Raw genomic sequence first — 17,768 nt, forward strand, 5'->3', positions numbered from 1 at the left:
ATACATATGTATCTGCTAAATTAGTATGTCTTTTTGTATGACTGAAATATTCCATAACCAAAACAACTAAGTCAAAGTATCCCAAAAGAACTGGAACACCTCTCCCACCTTCCTCTCTTTCTCACTATCTATTGATCTATACATGGTACATATTTTACATAATATAACATATATATGTATAATAAGAGTGAGAGAAGAGCACAAATAGGTAAATAAGATGATAGAGGATAATTTGGTAGGTAAGACTGGTAGATAATAGATGCTGATGACAGATAAATAACAGAGAGATTGATGATGATAAAATAGAGCAATAGATGATTAAAAATTGAGCACTAGAGAGATGGAAGATAGATAAGGTTGGATAGGATTATTTTTATGTGCCAAGTGCTTTTCATGACTATTTTATTTAATACTTACAATGACCCATCTTACAGATGAGAAAACTGAGGCACAGAGAACCTATGCTCACAAAGCTATGGGGTAGCAGATGCCCAAATCCAGCCCAGGTGAACCTGCCCCCAGCACTATGCTGATTTCCTGCTCCATGATGCCACCTGGAATAAAGGGGCCAAGGAGCATTCAAAGGTTCTGGTCCTTCCTTTAGAAATCCAGAGAGAGGGGAGCTTGAGAAAATTTTTTTAAGTAAATAAAAATAAATAATATAAATAAAACAAGCTGCTCTTCAGGCAGACAGGAAAACCATCCCCCAGGATCTACCTACCCACTGTCATCTGATTTCTGCCCACAGCAGAGTGAGGTCTGGCCCTCTTCCTCACTGTCCCATGGAAGACACCCTGTCTCTTCACACACACACATAACTGCAGAGAGCATCTTAGTCGTCAACAGTTGTGCATCACAAATCTTCTCTCCCGTTTTAACTTACATCAGTTGACACTTCTGCACCAAAATATAGATGCTTGTCTGCATTTACAAAACCGAAAGTCCTGTGAACAGTGATGAAGCGAGCTGGGGAGGCCTTTTTGGAGGAAAATCTACTTTCCTGGACCAAAAGGAAGGATTAGCTGCATTGCCCCAAAGGCTCAGTATCAAACCCCGTATGCGCAGTGATTCAGTAGGAAACCTCACCATCCTGGTACCTTCACAACTATTTGTCTTTTTAAAAACCAACAGTGACACAAAATAGCTGGAGAAAAAATACATTCTTAGAAAAATTTGATCTGAGACTGAAGTTCAAAACATACTTCTCAAAATTCATATCTGTAGTGGCTTAACAGGCTTATTCTTATTTGAAAATTGTCTGTGTAGGTTGTTTGGGATTAAAACCTTAAAACACATGCCATTTAACCATCTGCTTTGTGTTTTCTCTTAGTATTAAAGTTGTGGTTAAATGATCCACATTTTACATATAAACATTTGGAAACACGGCCAAGAGTCATTAAGAAAACCATACATTTAGCTCCCCATTTCCTCTAATTTTTAGAACACTTTTGTCTACATCTTTCCTGAAGAACAATCCTTAATCACACCAAAGACAGATATGTTCATTTCAATGATTTCAATAAGAGAAGAAATGAAACTCATATTGCCAGACTACAGGTATTAGAGATAATCTAATCGAACAATTTCATTCTGCAGAAAATCTCTGAGGCACAGATAGAGAGTCATTTTGCAGACCTACATGGAAGGAGCTGACTTTGCTCGTGCGCATCCTCCTGCAGGGCTCACCAACGTAAGTATTTGCCCTCAGTAATACTAGGTTAGATAGATGGGACATTTCTACGAGGCTTAAACTGTGTCATTTCCTTAGGCATTTTCCCCTCTTGCTTTGACTAAGGTCGATAATGCCATCAACTTGAGTGTTTATGACTTAAGGAGCCAAAATTGCACGCTTAGTTTGATGATTATGCAACACCCTTTGTTGTTGTTGATTGTGGCAAAGATAACTTGTGCTTTCCTTCCACCGTACAGAGCTTTTCTTGGGAAATGACTGCCAACTCAGGATGATATCTCCGGCACTTTTACACCTGGTAGGGTCAGTTCTCAGCAATGGAGCATGAACGAAAGGGATGAATATCACATCTCAGCTACTATGGGTAAGAGTCCAGTGTGCCTTACCCCTGAATCACTCCACGGAAAGCAGGATGCCTAAACCCACTGTGGACTCTATGAGTGAGTGATAACTTCTACTGTGGTAAGCCACTGAAGTTTGAAAGTTTAGCTTTACAGCAACTTGCCTTATTATTAACACGTGGATCAAATGAGAAACATCTCAGAAACGTAAGAATATTGATCTATCCCAAGCCAGTAAATTACATGGGGGCCCTGTCTACATGTTCTGCTTCTTGATTAAATGATGAGACTGCAGCTCCCAAGGCTGTACCATCAGAGCCCTCACCTAAGAAACAGCAAAAGATCCAACTCAGATCAGCCCCAGGAAACGCCCTCGAGAACCACTTTGGATGATTCTGCTTAGTCGTTCAAGACACAGCACCCGGAGTGTGTCAGTACAATAGCCCCAGAGTGAGTTTTACCTTTCCTTAGAGGAGGAAAGAATGCAGAGGAGATTAAGATACACAAATCGTTCTGCTCTTCAATGTCTAGAAGTCCCTTAAGCCCTCTGTTTTACCCCAGGAAATAATGAAAGGCTTAGCTAAAAATGCTCTTTCTTAAAAGGTTCCAAGTTTTTCGTGTCTGGACTTTTCAGTTGGTTCCTTCAACTTCATCAGACAGATCACTATTAAGATCAGAAGGAAAACAAGTCAAAAAGCCATTGAATTCATTTGGAACATAACCCGCTGAGGAAATGGCTACGTAAATACAGCCCTAGCTTAAAGCCCTCTGTTTGCTCAGCTGTGTTTATTTACATTAAATATTGGCCCTAACTAGCTCCAGTATTTACTGCTCACCTGAACTTGGGGTTCTTCGTTGAAGAGAAATCAGATGAATGACTTAAATGCTTATGATGGGCTTATTGGCATCTGAATTCCCTTGAACCCCCGAAAGTTTGTTCCAGGGGTTCCCCAAAAGTTTGGCCTCAGAGACTTGAAGCTTCAGCCAGCCTTGAAGCAAAGACCAGTACTTTTCGAATGTTTTTTTTAGCACTGGAGCCCATATTTCTAGGGAGAGTTTACACAGAACCCAAATAAATGAAATAGGCAAATTCCCAGCTGCTATAATTGAAGCAGGGTTGGGGGTCCCAGAGACCCCCCCACCTTTGGGTTGCAAAGGTACATCTGATTCAATCCCTTTCTGTTACCAAGAAAGAAACTGAGGCCCAGTGACATGCCTATATCCACTCAGCAAGTGAGTGGCTGGGCCAGGACTGTACAGCATCCCCAGACTCCCAGCCCAATGCTCTTTCCAGACAATGGGCTGCTTCTCACACTGCTTCTTCTCCAGGTGTGTTCACGCACTCTCTGTCCACGAATTTTCTTCCTAAGTTGGGAGATTTCTACAGATGCTTGTCTTCTGGTTCTGAGGTCAATTCATGCAGCCATCTCTGCTGAAAACACCCAGGGTCCTGGTGTAGAGAAGTCTCACACAAAGGTGGTCAGCGTGTCCTCGGCATGGGAGCTCTCCCCGTGAGGTGACAGGCAGCGGTGTCTGCACACTCAGCTACCCAGCCCCTCCCTTTCCTTCTTCTGGTAACTGTGGTTCATACAAGCCCTCGAGAGCTTGCATACTGGTTCTGCAAGCAAAGAAACACCACTTCTTGGAGATAGAAGGGCTCCTGGAGATCATCTAGATTCTGCACCAACGGCCTCATTTTACAAATGGGAAAAATTTATGTCCTGGCATTTTATAAACTGAAGAATACTTCAGAGATCTAAATAGCCGTGTCCTCCAGGCCACTTGGAGTAGAAAGGGGCTTCTCAAGGCGAGTGTGGTGCATGAACCACCTACTGGAATGACTAGCGTTGCTTAGTAAAATCGTATGTTCATGGATGGAGTATGAATCTGCATTTTTACCAACCATTTCAGATGCATCTTCTGCAAATGTCACTGGAATAGTGGAAAAAGCATAATCATTCGTGGGAAGTAGACTTGTGTTCAACCCAGCTCTTCAATCATCTAAGTAGTATGTTGGACCAAACCACTTAAGCTTCCATGTGTCCCATGACAGGGCTGTGATGTTCTGGGGGGTAGTGGTGGGCAAAATCCTAATAAAACACTAACCTAGAAGAAGGAGCTTCCATGCCTTCTGGGAAGGTTCTCTGGCCCCTGTTCAAATACCCTGAGTCAGTTAGTTCAGGCCTCTGGACCAACTCCCTACTGGAGCGGAGTGGAGCCCTTCAGGGCAGCTGACCTGTCTCCATCAGTCACACATCACCTTCCTCCCCGCAGGCACAGTCCTGAGGTTCTGATGCCTGGACTCAGCTTTATCAACCTGAGGCTGTCCGAATGGATCTCTTCTCTGCCGTCCATTTTACTCTCCCCTTTCTTCTCACGCCTAACTTTTTTTTTTTTAACAACAAGGCACGCTCGTAAACAGTAAGCTGCCAGACAAATGTCAACCACCGTTATTATCACTATAAGCCCTGAAGGAGTTGTAAGAGGCAGCTTACAACTCAGCTAGAGAGAAAGGCTCCACACTTGAGCCACAATTTAAGATGGAAGCTGGTATAAGACCATGTTGAAAGTGGTGAGACAGAGAATCACCCGAAGATACTGTGGGTTCAAATGTAAGACCTGAAACCGTCAAACTCATGGAAACAAACATCGGCAGAACACTCTTTGTCAGGAGTCATAGCATTCGTGGGATCCTGATTTTCATTTATTTGCAGGACCAAAGTTGCAGGAAGCTGAGAGGTCACCTGAGCCCAGTGCCTCTTTTAACAGATGAGGGAAACAGAAATCCAGAAGGTGGCTTGCCCAAGGTCACCACCTCCTGGGCTTCACCACCACTTCACCCCACCCCACATGGTCCTCCTCCAATGGTTGAGATCATCCTGGTCAAAAACAAGTTTATCTCTACTAAGATGCAACTGAGGAAACTTGACCATACACCCCAGTTGTGTGGGATGATTCCAGTTTACATATATTGATAATTATTAACAGTATTCCCTTTCATTACCAAAAGGGTCCCAGCTTGAACACCACATTACATGGTCACCCAAAGCTTAGGGATCTGATTACAATTCTCCCCATTCTCCCTCAGTGGTAAAAATTAATTTGTTTCTGAATTCTAGCCTTCACAAAATTATATAATCCTACTGCACAAAAGCCTGCAAACTGGCCATCCACAGGCCAGGCGCTGCTCAGAAGTGTATTTGGGGACTGTTTTAAAATTCTCTTAAATGGTTGAGTTAACATTTTTAATTTGAGAAATCACTTAAAACCTGGATTGGGCAACTTCTTTTGGAAACTTAGGTCTGCTTCACGGAAGCCATATTTCCTCCTGACAGCAAGTGCCTGTCCCAGACGCTCTTTCAACACAGCCCTCACACCCACCACACTGTGTGTTGCTTACACCTTCACTTCCTGCTGTGCGGGCTTCCAAGTCTGTGGTCCCTATATTTATACAAACTTATACATGCTATGGGTTGAACTGTGTCCCCCCAAAAATTCATATGTTGAAGTCTTGACCCCAGTATCTCAGAATGTAACCTTACCTGGAAATACGTTTGTTGCAAATATAACTAGTTAAGATGAGGTTTTTAGGTTGGGCCTCTAATCCAGCATGACTGGTGTCCTTTGAAAAAGGGGGATTTTGGACACAGACACATATACGTAAAAGAATACCATGTGAATATGAAAGCAGAGATCAAGGTGATGTGTCACAGACCACGGAACACCAAGGATGGCCAACCAGCAAACCACCAGAAGCTAGGGGAGAGGCCTGGGACACATTCTCCCTCAGCCTCCAGAAGGAACCAGCCCTGCCCAGACCTGGATCTCACACTTCTGGCCTCCAGAGCTGTGAGACGATAAACACCTCTTATGTCACCCAGCTTGTGGTATTCTGTTTGGCAGCCCTAGTAAACTAATACATTTATATAAACTTACATAAACCTGTGATTCTCAGTCGGGGCGATTTTGTACCCAGAGAATTTGGCAACGTCAGGAGACATTTTTGGACCTCACAACCTGGGGGTAGTGGTCCTACGCTCATCTAGTGGATAGAGTCCGGGGACCCTGCTAATAAACATCCTACAAGGCACAGGAGAGACCCCAGCAACAGAGAACTATTCAGGCCCAAACGTCAACAGTGCCAAGATTGAGAAACCCCGAATTAGTGGACCTTGATCCCCTCCTTTGTTTCCTGCATGGGCAGGGTCAGATTTATGCCCAGCTCACAGGTTAAAAAGCCAGAAGCAGGCAAGAGAGGCACGCTCGGATTTAAAGCCACAGCAGAGCAATCGGGGGTTTGCAAAGTGCCTTCCTAACTGTGCCCGTTTCTCACTATCGCTTGCTCCACAGTTTTTCATTAGGCAGCTAATTGCCAAGCCCTGACTGTGTGCTGGGCGCGGTGCTAGGGGATGCAGAACACCAGACAGGAACGACCCTGTGCCCCTGGGGCAGGAATTTTTAAAAATAAATGTTTTTGCATGCATGCATTCCTTTAATCCTCCCCAAGTCCTATAGGATATGATACCATTATCCCCATTTTGCAGATTTATGAAATGGGGTTAATTAACGTGCCAGCATTTCAACCCTGGCGTTTTCAGAGCCTTTATTTTACCCTTATACCACACGGACATCCCAGCAGGTCAGTCAGTTGAACCCCAGAACTAATGTCCCCTCTTTCCATCCTGTCATTTTATCCCAGGGCACGCCTCCTAAAGCTCTCACTCTTCGGTCTAGAAACTCTGAAAATGCCCATTATCACCTCTTTTGTCATGCTGATCCCAGCGTGTTCTGTCTGGCAAAAGGGATTGAGACTAAATGTAATCAAGATCCTCTCGTTCTGTGAAATTACCAGGCTATTCACGTCCCACATCGTGAAACTGGAAACAGGAGAAATTATTCCCAGGCTTTCAGCCTGATGCATTCCTTCCTTATTCAAATTCTTGTTATAAATATTTGAGAAATGGGCGCAGTCAGCTGTAAATGGACACTGACTTCATCTCACCTCAGTTTTCCCTCAATAGACTAGGGCACCACGACCCGGACATCACACAGGGGTTACATTCATATGTAAATAACAAATGCTGATGCAGGATTCTACAGGGCAGTCAGCAGGGACCACTTCTCATTTAAGGGGTGGAACTCCACTGCCAGGGCTTCAAATAGGGGTTCTCCTGTGTGACACTTACCTCTCAGTGTTTTCATTTCCCCTCCTGTAAAACAGGGGAAATAATAACCTCAATACAAGTAAAACGCTTGCAGCAGCGCCTGGCACATAGTAAGTGCTCAGTAAGTGTAAGCCATTAATAGTAGACAACTGCTTCCGTCCTGGGTGATTTTGATCAGCTTTCTGATCTGTAAAATGGGAACAATACATGATACCCTCTCCACAGCATCAATAAAACTTTGTGAGACTTAAGTGGAAACGCTGATTCAAAATCAATTTGTAAATTGCAAGTACTATACGAACTGTTGACTTAAAAAAATATGCACAACGTGAGAGTTGCGAGTTAAGTTTTATTTGGGGCAAAAGGAGGACTGCAGCCCAGGGGAGACAGCATTTCAGATAGCTCTGAGAAACTGCTCCAAGGAGGCAAGGGGAGGAGCCAGGGTACATAGGAGTTTTGCAACAAAAGGGCAGGTAGTCAGGATGTCAAAAGATTATTGTTGATTAAAGAAAACCAGATATCTCAAGTTAAGGAATCTAGCGCTTTTCTGTGTATGGGATGATGCAAGACTCTGGGCTCACTGAAATCACTCCTTTGATATGCACCTCAGCTCTCTGGAGCCAGTATCCTGTATTTTCACATCCTGAGTTCCCTCAGGGCTCACCACAGGGAGTGGCTGCCGTCTGAAGGCTGGCTGCTAGATGGCAGGTATTCTTTCCTTCCTGAGTTTCCTTAGGGTTCACCGGCCCACGTTGAGGGGTGCAATCGCTGACGACTGTAACATTCTTTGTTTATTGATATGGCAGGAAATATTACATTTATAAATATTCCATTGATCAAAATGGAAAGGTATTGGCGTCCTGGTTCTCTGTGAGGGATGAGAATAAGGTCCTAGCTCCCACGTACAGGCATTAGCAGGAAATTCAATACAGAACTCTACCCCTTAACTCCCAGACTAAGTCCTGAAATTCACCAGATGCGTTCCAGAGCTTGCTTGCTCTCGCACACCGACCCCTCTACCGCCTGACTTGGCCATGTCTCTTTCTACCTCCAAGATGATTTTGTCTCGGCGCCCTTCCCTGTCACTGGGCATTGGTTGGAGCCCTACTTGGATATTCTGAGAAATTTCAGTGCCTGTACATCTCAGGCAAATATTCTTGAGGCCCTATTCCTTTCCTCTCCAAAAGCCCCATACAAATATTCTTACCCTCCGCTGAAGCTTCCATCCTCCACAAATCATTAGTTTCCTGCATCTATAAATAAAGTTTTGATTCTCCAGATAACTTGCTTCACACTCAATCCAGAGAAAACCATTTCAGTCCCTTGCAAAGATGGTCCTCCCCCTCCACTACCCTCTAAAAATGCCTGCTCAGAAGATGGATGATGTCAAAGAATTTGCAGACATGATTTAAACCTACCACAGTGATTTCCAACCCTTATGCTATGGAATCACCTGGGAGCTTTTGCAACTCCAGCTGCCCAGGCCACATTCCAACCAAAGTAGAATCTCTCAGAGTGGAACCCAGGTAAGGATTTCTTACCATAAACCCAAGTTTAAGAACCACTGCTTTAGACAATAGCGGTATTCTTGTTCAGCGTGCAAAATAAAAAACCTACCTAAAACTTACCTCTAGTGACGCTCGGCAAACCTTTAGCAAACCTCAAATCACCCTAATGATTCTCCACCTCAGCAAACCCAATGCCGGCCTTTCATGATAAATATTTTTAAATGTCTTCATTATGTTCTGAATTAAAATTCATAGGTAATACAACTTGCCTATACACATAATGTCCAAAAATATTAGTATATTAACCTAGCTATCATTAAAAGTAAAATAGAGAAAGGCATAATTATAGGAATGTCATTAAGTGAATATTAAGACCTGATGGTATTAGGCATAAGGCGATCAGAATGCTTGCACTATATGCAGACTCACCGTGAATGTGACAGCTACAAATGCAGACTGACACGAATACATTGTGCTGGGGACTCAAGTGCAAAAAGCGGCGTTAACATCATTAGTGTGATTTTCTAAAAATAATAAAGCAACTGTGTTAGTCTGCTAGGACTACTATAATAAAAGACCATAATCCAGATGGCTTAAACAAGAGAAATGTATTTTATTTTTTTTTATTTTTGTGGTACACAGGCCTCTCACTGTTGTGGCCTCTCCCGCTGCGGAGCACAGGCTCCGGACGCGCAGGCTCAGCGGCCATGGCTCACGGGCCCAGCCGCTCCGCGGCATGTGGGATCTTCCCGGACCGGGGCACGAATCCGCGTCCCCCGCACCGGCAGGCGGACTCCCAACCACTGCGCCACCAGGGAAGCCCGAGAAATGTATTTTCTAATAGCTCTGGAGGCTGGAAGTCCAAGATCAAGGTGTCGGCGGGTTTGGCTCCTTCTGAGGCTTCTCGTCTTGGCTTACAGATGGCCATCTTTCCTGTGTCATCCTTCTGTGTATCTGTGTCCTAATTTCTTCTCATAAGGACATCAGTCACACTGGACTAGGGCCCACCCAATGACCCCATTTTAACTTAATTATCTCTTTACAGGCCCTGTCTCTAAATACAGTCACATTCTGAGGTACTGAGGGTTAGGGCTTCAACATATGAATTTGAGGGGAACACAATCAGTCCATAAGAGAAACTAACTCTTCATAAAGTTCTAAACAGAACAAAGTAGTATAATCTCCCCTCAGTTTTCAAAGTAATTGCATTCCCATGAAATTTACTGTGTATTATTAAAACTATGCCTTCCCCACAAATCCACATTATGTTTATATGTAAAATAGGGTTGGATTCTAGGCTCAGCTCAATAAAAACAGGTTTTTCACCTGTGTGAATGTCCCTTTGGGCATTTGACAATTGTAAAGGCCAAGAGACAATTCATTTGTGCAGGACTGTGACACAGTCAGGCACCACCAGCTTCTTCCTACTAAATGCTAGTAACACTACCTCAATCACTGTGACACGAAAAATGCCCCCTATAGGGCAAAACTGGTTCCATCGAGGATGTTTGATTTAAAGGAACCCAAGGATGAATCGTAATCAGAATATTTCTCTTGTCAGAGAAGCATCACCATCCCCTACTTTATTTGCTTCGTAAGATTTGATTTGGTGATTAGCTCTTCTAAAATTGGGGGCAAACTGTTACTGAGTTCAATACTTGAACTTAACTGCAGGGCTGTCTGACATATTGGAAATCACCCAAGTCAAAGAGCATCCCAAACAAAAAATTGTTTTAGTTTTATGCTGTTCCAAATTAGCCACACTGATGAAAATCTGTCAGCTGGTCTAACAAATAGTCTAAAGTTGATGGCATGCAATAAGGGAGTAGAATTTCTTCCCTTATTACACTCCTGGGAAAAAAAATAAACTAAATTTGCCATGGATCTAATCTCCTAAAAATGTTTCAAAGCTTGAATGGTAATTTGAATTTTTGGTATGTATATACATAATTGAAAAAAGATCAAGAACAATATAAAGAAAAGGCTTCATTGTTTAATGAGTAATATCGTGCCCAAAATCCCAGAGTGAATTCAGCCCAGATTTGTCTGACTCCAGAGCCGTCCTCCACCTCCACTCAACACCAGATGGATGGGATGTCTGGGAAAAGGATGAAAACAAGGCGGGCACACAATGGATCATGTAGTATTTCTCCAACAAACCTCGAGAGGGTTCTCATAGCAGATGGAGCATGAAGGATGGTCCCCCCAAAGCACCTCATCTTCCATCACCTTTAGATTTCAGTTTATATTTGGACAAGACTCAAATTTCACTCATATTTTCAGTGTCTAGGTCGAGGCGAAAAAGACATACTAAAACATATGTGCTTCAAACAATTGGGCTGAACAGAAACTTTAAAATTTTTAAATGTTGAATACATTATTGCTTTAATGATTAGATTTGATGGATAAATGGCCTGAATATCGACATTACTATTTCATGTTTGGCTCTTCCCTTCTCCAGAACACAAAAGAGCTGGGTCTTTTGAGACATGCCAAAGTAATTATATTTTTGCACAGCTGGAGACGAGACTATTCCACTTGACGAGGTATTGTCCACCAAGACCCCGTCTGTTCCTTCTCCCAGCATTCAGGAATTTCTTCCACAGAGAGAAGTGAGTAGGGCACAAAGTCTTAATATTGTTACCTCCTTTTAACTGATTTTCCTTTAATTACAGCTATTGATTTATTTACAGCATGAGAGAAATTATATATAGTTGCGTCTATATGTTGAAAGATAACAGACATATTATATTAGCTCAAATAGTTTTTATAGTTTCCATGGCCAATGTGAATCATAGTGCAAGAGATGACAATAAGAGTTTGACCCACTTTTTGAATAAATGAATGGCTATGACAGATTAAAGCACGTAAAAACACTGGAAAAGTCAAAATGATCTGTGATGGTGAATATGGTGACAGACATGACAAGAGTCTCATCTGAATATTATCATCTAGGGAACAGAAATGGGGGTTTTCTTTTAGCAAAGGAATTCAAAACCATGTGTTTTGGATAATCTTTTTAGTCACCATTATTTGTATTTTGAGTCACTGAATGATTCTCAAGGACTTTAGTCTGGCCAGAAGAGATATTGATTATAAACCATTAAATGTATGTTACAGTACTTTGTATTCTGCCATCTCATCCTGAAACCCCAAGAGTCCCCACCACAGATTCTGTCCCTGTGGTACTGAGAAGGTCGTTAACAGTGTAGGATTAAAGAACAGGATCTTTGCCAATGGTGCATAACCATTGCTCTCAGAGGTCCCACAGGTTTTCCTTGTGACCCTGAACCCATAGGATCATTGTGTACACGTTACCCAGCAGGGGTTTTAATGCTACAGGAGTTCAGAGATGACAGTAATCAAATAACATGCGATTTAACTAATCCCTTTTTTCCCTCCACTTCCATCTTCTCTGAAAACATTCAAGGATGCTGTCCATGATTGATTAGATCATGTGTGCATGGCTGATTCATCTAGGTCAATGTCATGAGAAAAGTACCTGAAAAGTGTTCAATTACAGTGCAATCATTATAGTCATAATGTATTCAAAGTATTATGATAATTTTACAACAGAAAAATGGAATTTGAACAGTGTAACTCATCTTCCATCCAGGTCATTTTTATTATGCACGCCGCATTGACCATTTGGCAATGGATTTACGGGAACTGTTGAACACTATGTGATAGCTTGCACTGAGGCTACCAAGGGAATTTGACATAAAAGGAAATATAATGGTTCATTTGTGGGCCCAACATTCATAGATTCCCAAGACTTAAAAATTATTCTTCCATTCAGCACACATTCACTCAGCTCTATGTTCCCCACATAGGACTATATAGCAGACATCAAAAGATGAATAAGGCTTAGCTCTTGAGAAACACATCACTGAACCAGAAGAAAGACAAGAAAACAATGACCTATAAAATAATGTGACTGTCCCACATGGTAGTCCTAGCCAAATGTCGCTATTGAGCACTTGTAATGTATTTAGGCTAAACTGAGGTATGCTGTAAGTATATAACATACACCAGATTTCAAAGAATTTATTATATCTTATTGGTAATTTTTACACTGATTACATATTGAAATGATATTTTTAGATATATTGAGTTAAATAAAACATATTATTAAAATTAACTTTGCATGGTTTTTTTTTACTGTTTTAATGTGGCTACTGGAAATTTTTAATTAAGTATCTGGTTCATGTTATATTTCTATTGGGCTGCACTGATATAACGTATGTGCTATATGTGTGGTATGTATAGAAAGAAAATTGTGCACAGAGGAAAAGGCAACAGATTCTGCTGGGCAGAGATTTTGACCTTTAATATTGGTCTTTAAGAGATTTCTCTGGAGGAGGCAACCCTTGAGGAGAAAACCAAAATGGAAGAAGCATGAGCAAAGTCACAGAGGCCTTAAAGAGCTTGATGTGTTTGTGGAATAGCAAGCAGGTTAGTATGTGTGTGGGGTGACGGGTGGAAGCAGGTAGCAGGAGACAGGCTGGGAAGGCGTGTGGAGGCCCACATGGGTAGGGTCTTATTTGCCATGGTAAAGAGTCCAACTCCATCTGTGGACTGAGGAGCATCCTCAAAAGTCTTTAAGCAGGTGGTTGACATGGCCAGGCCTTGTTTATTCTGGGAGCAGAAAGAAGAGCTTGAAGAGGGAAGAAACCAGAGAAGAAAGACCATTCGAAAATTACACCAGGAATAATGAGAGCTTGAATAAGATCCATGATGGGAAGAGCAGAGAGGAGTGAGACTTGATAGGTAATTTTCAAAGCAGCCAAGGATATGGTGCTTGCCTTGAAATCAGAAGGGCAGATTTTTTTCCCCAAGCTAATGCTTATCTTCTCTCTGCTAAATGCACTTGTTATCAACCAATGACAAAGAATAAAACTGTTGACAATCAGATTCATTCTTGGATTCTTTTGATTTTGTACCATATTTAGATTCTTTAGGGCCTTCTTTTCCCCATTCATCCTGAGTCCACTGAGGATTCTAAGAGCAACTACTCGCTCAGCCATCCCACATGGAGCACTTCCTCTTGAGTCAGGCCCTCCTTTTTTCTCATGCTGTGCTATCGTATCGTTGAAAAAGGCTAATCCACGTGGCCGGGCCTGGACTTGAATTGCTCTTCACTTCCGCTTTCCCTTTGCACAAAACCCACTGAAATCTGTTCTGTGATTCCTCTCTTGTTTACATAATACTACCTCTGTCTTCTGTCATGTTTTCATTTTCCCTCGGGGAGAAAATGCTACTCTCCCCAGGATTCATGAGAAAAAATGAGGAGCATAGTTCAATTAGCAGTAGTCAGAAGCAAATCTTGGAGTGTTCCAAGTAAATAGCAAGTGATGAAGCTAATGAAAATGTTAGTGGAGGCTAAGAAAGAAAGACGGAAGGCACCACCACCACAATAGTTTATCCCAATAAAAGGAGGTGGGAAGGGAAAGAGAAAAATTTACTTTTATTGCAAGAAAAATAGCAGATGAAGTAAGTGGGGGAAAAAACCCACAAGACAGCCACTGGCTACAGCTGTAAAATTAAGAATCTTCATTTTTTTAAAATCAGACCATATCTTTGTTCTTAAGAGTCTACAATATGATTGGTATTATCTCATCTTCACAACACCTTTCTGAGTGGAACCTCTTGGGGGTCATGCATAGCAAAACGTGATACTGAGTTATAAAGAGGAACATTCCATTTCTAGACATCTCAGTTTATGACTCAAGTAGTGAAACCGCATGGTCTGCTCATAAGGAAAGTGTAGGGGATTCCATTCTCTAAAGTAAACATTCCAAAGAATTCTGAAATCAGCTACTGACCAGCCAGGACATCTTAAAAAAAACTGCTAGGGGCTGGGAAGCTGGAAAATGCCTAAATCCATCAAGGTTTGTTGGTTACAAGGAACAGAAATTGACTCCTGCTACATTAAGTAAAAAAAAAAAAAAAAAAAAAAAAAATACTGAAAGGCTACAGAAATGCAGGAATAGCAGAGTGGTCAAAATTTCAGAAAATCCAGGAATCAGGAAAGCTCTGGAGAGCCAGGTAGCAGCAACCAAGGAACACTCCATCCAGGGCACTGCCATCAGGATACGTGAGTTTAACCGAATTCTCTGGAATTCTTATCCACATGCTAAGAAGAGAACATCTTACCAGTGTAGCTTGGATCACCCATCCACTGTCCAGGGAAGAGAGAAGTCCTTGACTGGCCATCCCTCCAAGCCTGAAAGCAACAGAGAAAATGTAGGTGAGTCCCCCAAAGGAAGAAGAAGGGGTGCTGTGAAGGCAAAAACAGGTGTCCTCTACAGGACCCGTGCCATTTCTTTATTCGTGCTCTTCACTATTCTAACTCTCTCATCTAAAACCTCTCACCCTCATGGTCTACCTTCAACCCACCTTCTTTAAGAAGCCTCCTCTGGATACTCCAACCCTTATTGACCTCTTCCTCTTCTTAACACATACAAGTAGTCATTCACATAATCATTCACTTGACAAATATCTTTGGGCCTTCGCTATGTGGCCGGTGCTCTATTGGGTACCCGTTCTGCAACTGACAGTCTTGCTTCTCCTCCCCGTGATATTCCAGGTATAACTGTTCGTATCTGAAAACTCGATTTAAGACTTAACAGCATGTATTGGTTGCTCATCGGTCTTTGATACCATGATAGGGATCAAGTTTGGGCCAAATGCTACAACCTAGATACAGGCTCTGAAATTTTTTTCATAACTATATGATACAACTAATAAAACCAAAGTAATTAGAGATATTTTCAAGACAGATCAATTCTAAGTGATAAAAGCAGAGATCCTCGGTTTACATTTAATTTGTAGTTATTAATCCGTTCAATAAACTAATATTATCGAATGTCTTTACTATATAGGACACTTTACTAGGCAGAGCTGATATGCAGCAGCATACACTGGTACACTTGGATCAGTTGCCGAAATAGTGGAAACTCCCATGCCGGCTGGTGAATAGCCACTGTCCCAGGCCTTCAAGTGCCCCATCACCACCCCAGCCAACCCCATTCCTATGGCACCTCTCCAGGAGCCCTACATTCCCACAGTCCAGTGACTAGGAGTTAATCTCTGGCACACGACTCTGCTCCAGCCCTTAGGCCAGTGTCTGTTCTGATAAGTACCCTGTCATCCCTGTTGATAAATATTTTTAATATCACTTTGGTTCTAAGTACAGGAGTGGATACAAAAATGGGCAGGTCCTAAGGAGCTTATGTGTGGAGTACTACCAACCATAAAAAAGAACAAAGGGGATGAATCTCAAAAACATTGTGCTAAGTGAGAGAATCCAGACACAAAAGAGTGTATCCTGTACGATTCCATTTATATGAAGTTCTACATCAGAGAAAAACAAACTGTGATCATATAAATCATCCCTGGGCTGAAATGGAGAAGAGGGTTATTGATTGGAAAGGGATCCAGAGAAACTTGCAGCAGTGATGGAAATGTTTTATAGAGGAGGGGTGTTTAAATTGCATGTAAATTGTCTATTAAAAAAAGCGCTTACTGTCCAATAAGGAAGATAATACCTCCAAAAATTAGTTTAACACTGGTCGGAAAGCCTAAGTCCCACAAGAGAGGCATAGCTAGAGCCTGCATAGCCAAGTGTTATAACCACCCTCTCTTGGGTTGTACAGCACTGTCTGGATTGAGATCTTGTTCTTGTGACAGGAAGAGTTATTTTAGCTCCCTCAGTTTTCTCATCTGCAAAATGGTGACAATAATAGTAGATACCTAAGGGGTTGTTGTGAGGGCCAAATGAGTTATCCGTCAAAAACATGTAGAACATTTGGCACATAGTAGGTACATAATTAATGTTCACTATTAATAAAACAATTATTGGACTCCAGAGAAAGAGGGCCATGTTCAGCTGGGAGAGCACTGAGGAAGCAGCGTTTGAGCTGAGTTTTGAAGAACTGTTTATACAATGTGGGCATGGGAAGATGGGAGGAAATTACATACATGTCGCTCACCTGGGTACTCCATCCAAGAATTCTCTTCAGTGTCACTTCCTCATTATCCCTTTGGCTACGTTACCGCCCTCTCTACATGCTCTCAGAGCTCCCAATACTCTCTTGTACAGCACTTATTATATTTGCATTTAATCAATAAATTAATTGATTAATATTTAAGTATTTATTCCATATGTATCACACTTCTCCAGCAGACCAAAAGCTGCAGGTGGTCAAGAGGCTTACTTTTATAGACCCAGGTCCTAGCACAGAAACTTGCAGAAATTATTATTCAATAAATTAATAAATACATTATTTATCTTATATAAATCAAGTTATCATTTTACTCCATTCACCTCAATTCGGAGTATGTTTAGCTAACTGGTGGGCTGGGGTCCCTCCATGAGCTTAAGGGCTAGCTCTGCCACTTTCTCCAGGTGAACGCGGGGCAAGCTAGTTCTTTATATTCTAATCTCCTGATATGCAGACTAGGGTATAGTAAGAGTTCATCTGCATAAATTTCTTGTTACATATAAAGGAATGTTTGTAAAGCATTTTGCACATTTTGTGATGTGCCTATCATATAGTAAGTGCTTAAAAAATGGTAGCATCAAGATCATTCCCTTCACCCAACCTAAGAGAGTGGCATCACTCTACCCATGATGCTGTTATGCATCAAAATGTATCAAAGCACTCCTGACGATATGACTCCTCCTTCTCAAACTCCTCCCCCCAACTCCCAACTGACAGACTGTGGGATAAGGCTCAGTATGCTTTGTCTCCCTTGTACGTATCTTGCCCAAGAACGCATTGCAAAAAAATCTACTCCAATACCAACCATTTGGCTTCCCTTTCCTTTTCCAACCCCAAGATTGTATTTTCCAATTTTTCCAATAGTGAGTTAATAAGTTTTGCAGAAGCGTTTTAGAATTTACAGAAATCTCACACCTACTCTATCTCATTTTACATTTAAATCAACCTCATTATAACATTTTTCAATATGAGATAAGAAAATTAGAAAGAGGTAATATAATCCATCCCAGGACACAAAGAGAGCAAGGAGTAGGGCCAGGATTTCAAATCCAAGTCTT

General features: G+C 41.9%; 1 protein-coding gene across 10 annotated transcripts in view; it reads right to left on the minus strand.

The window, feature by feature from the left end:
- The window catches only part of KCNE4 (potassium voltage-gated channel subfamily E regulatory subunit 4), a 77,700-nt gene that overhangs the window by 19,179 nt on the left and 40,753 nt on the right, over positions 1–17,768 (minus strand). For 7 of the 10 annotated variants that reach the window (XM_067740413.1, XM_067740412.1, XM_067740414.1 and 4 more), the window contains one exon: positions 14,861–14,930. The gene's annotated coding sequence lies outside the window, so the exon portion shown is untranslated. Of the gene's footprint in view, positions 1–12,305; positions 13,362–14,860; positions 14,931–17,768 lie in introns of those variants that run through there. The other 3 variants (XR_010944211.1, XR_010944212.1, XR_010944210.1) reach the window with 1 other exon arrangement.

The sequence above is a fragment of the Pseudorca crassidens genome, chromosome 6 (assembly GCF_039906515.1).
Source record: "Pseudorca crassidens isolate mPseCra1 chromosome 6, mPseCra1.hap1, whole genome shotgun sequence".
Classification (NCBI taxonomy): Eukaryota; Metazoa; Chordata; class Mammalia; order Artiodactyla; family Delphinidae; genus Pseudorca; species Pseudorca crassidens.